Source organism: Lactuca serriola, chromosome 8, assembly GCF_051521515.1.
Source record: "Lactuca serriola cultivar US96UC23 chromosome 8, Lser_US96UC23_V15, whole genome shotgun sequence".
In the NCBI taxonomy this organism is placed as follows: Eukaryota; Viridiplantae; Streptophyta; class Magnoliopsida; order Asterales; family Asteraceae; genus Lactuca; species Lactuca serriola.
This window is the reverse complement of record NC_136415.1, coordinates 21,644,607-21,647,373: the sequence shown is the minus strand read 5'-3', so window position 1 is coordinate 21,647,373 and position 2,767 is coordinate 21,644,607. Positions and strand designations below refer to the sequence as shown.

General features: G+C 36.5%; 1 non-coding gene across 1 annotated transcript; it reads right to left on the bottom strand.

The window, feature by feature from the left end:
• Nucleotides 1-2,399: 2,399 nt before the first annotated feature.
• LOC145071611 (small nucleolar RNA R71) lies at nt 2,400-2,506 on the bottom strand. Its single transcript, XR_013690617.1, has one exon. It is a non-coding gene; the product is annotated as a small nucleolar RNA R71 (small nucleolar RNA).
• Between the last annotated feature and the right edge of the window lie 261 nt (nt 2,507-2,767).

Genomic DNA, 2,767 nt, shown 5'->3' with positions numbered 1-2,767 from the left:
CACAAGACACTAAGTTTACATAGAAATTCGAATTTGACAACTATTACAGTCGGTTAACCGGCTACCTGCTGATATGTGCATATTTAGCTATATATTTAGTATAGATTTTTATTATTTATTGGCTAATTATTTGCAACTTATGGACAAAAGGTACTTAATTGTGTTTAAATTATATTTTCAGTCCAAAAGATGTGCTTGGGAGCAAAAGGAAGCAAGAGATGCAATCAGAAGTTCGGGAGTTGAAATAAAGAAACAAGAAGAACCCAGCGAATCAACACTTGAATCGGAGAGTTGGATCGAAGGTTCGTGAAGCTATAGAAGTCCTTGCCGTATACAGATTTTTAATGAGGGACTCGACGAGTCGGTACCTTGGCTCGACGAGTCAACTATGTTTCCAGAAAACTATAAATAGGGACTTTAAGACTGAGACTAAAAGAGGCTAGAGAACCCTAGGAGGCTAAGCTGCGATTGAGAACACAGTGGAAGCTCTGAGAAGTGAAGAATCAACCCTACATTTGATTTTGAAGAGAATTAAGGCAAATTCTAGTTCATTCCTAGTTAATCTTTTGATTGAATCATGTTTGAACTAATTGAATTCGTTTTTGAGTTTGTTTTTACTGAAATTATGAACTAAAACCCTTATCTTCTGTTTAGGGTAGATGATTTTGTGAATATGGATTGATTTTATGGTTAGGATTAATTTAATTTGGTGATATTGTTTTGTTAAGCTTGTTAAAGAACCTTATGCATTAACCATAACTATTTTTTGTTAATTGACAAGTAATTAAGTTGTATGAACATCTCTTAATTGCTTACCTCATGTGATTTATGTGACAACATTGTTATGTGCCTAGGAATAGTGAATGTGAAACTAGGATTAATTAGAAAATATGTAAATTAATGTGTGAGCTTGTGTAATAAACCATCAATAAGAGGTTAAGTGAATTATTAATTTAACTAACCACTACAAGTCTTACTTAACCCGAATTAATAAACTAGGGAATTCATTAATTTAGACAACTGCCATTGCTTGAATTAATATGTTTTATAAGGATTAGTAATAGCGAATGTGAACCTAACCACCTTAATCGGTAGCCAATGAAAAGTTAATCCAACACATTTACCATAAAATCAACCATAGGATCAAATGATTCAAACCTAAACAGAAGTCTCTTCTATTACTGAATTTCATTGATTTTTACTTGTCTTAGTTGTTAGTTGCTTAGTTAAGTTTTAGTTAAGTTTCTAGTCTTGCAAAACTAGAGAAAATCCTACTTTCTATTACTTGTTCTTAGATAGTATTAGTAATTAGTTTAATTTCCGTTCCATGAGTTCGACACCCCACTTATTTAACTATACCATAATTGATAGGTCCACTGCCTTTGTGTATCTAATTCATAATTAAAGAGTAGGATAAAACTTAGTTCGTTTAACACACATCAAGTTTTTGGCGTCGTTGTCGGGGAACGGTTCAAAAATTAACACTAATTTCTAGTTTTATCGATCCTTTGTGTGAGATTTATCTTGCACAAAGTTATTTCTTAAGTAATTCAGTTATTAGGTTAAGTTTTAATAGTTTTCTATTTTTAGAATTTTAGTTAATTTTTTTTTTTCAGTTTTGCCCTTGAACTCGCCAAGTGCTGTCGAAGCTACTCGACGAGTCCATAGCTGATTTCCAGTTTCGTTTTTAGTTTATTTTTGTTCTTTTTGCGTGTGTTTTCTAATTTGTTTGCAGTTCGTTTATGACCAGAGGAGGAGGTACACATTTGATTCCACCACTTGAAGACCCGGAAGCAACTTTGAAGAAAAACAAAGGCAAAACCGTAGGAGAAACCGCAACATCGAAGAATTCACCGTTAAAGAATCTCAAGTCTGTTATTAGTAAGAAAAAGGGCAGGAAAGAGGGGGAATCCAACATCTCTTCAGTGGCGGACGAAGACCCGAAGAAGGAGGATATCGAGTACGAATCCGAATATGAAGAAGAAAGCAACCTAGAAGGAGATCTCGACAACACCATGGCGAACATCGATGAAGTCCCCATGAGAGAATGGAAGAAAAGGATACGTGATGATACCGGCCCAGGACTCGTGCAATCCGCAATTCCCGCAACTGCCACCTTTGAACTTAAAGGCCACATACTCGCTCAACTTAAGGAAATCCCATTCTACAGGAAGGATCACGAAGACGCATACAAGCATCTAGACGAGGTCAATGACATAGCCGACTACTTCAATGTCCCTAATGTGGCTCGCGATACTGTCTTGCTTCGTATGCTACCAGTCACATTCAAGGGAGCCGCGAAAGATTGGCTGAAATCACTCCCTCCAGGATCCATCACTACTTGGGCCAAAATGAAAACTGAATTTATAGACCAATTTTGCCCTCCCTAAAAAATAGCCAAGTTGAAGAAAGCCATAGCCAATTTTGAGCAACAAGCTGGAGAGTCACTATATGAGGCATGGGAAAGATACAAGGACCTACTAAGGAACTGCCCACATCATGATTTGAATAGTCAACAAGAAGTCTCCATTTTCTATGATGGAGTAAATCTAACAACTAGGCAGCTCCTTGATTCGCAAGGACCTCTCACAAAGAAAGCACCCCTGGTAATAAAAGAGCTAATTGGAGAATTATCTAAACACTCTAGAGAATATCATAACCCAAGGAATGAACTAAGTTGAGGGGTAGTGAACTCAGTTAATGATAGCATGGCAGCAATGATGGCTAAGTTAGAGAATTTGGATCGAAGAATGACTAAGATGGACCA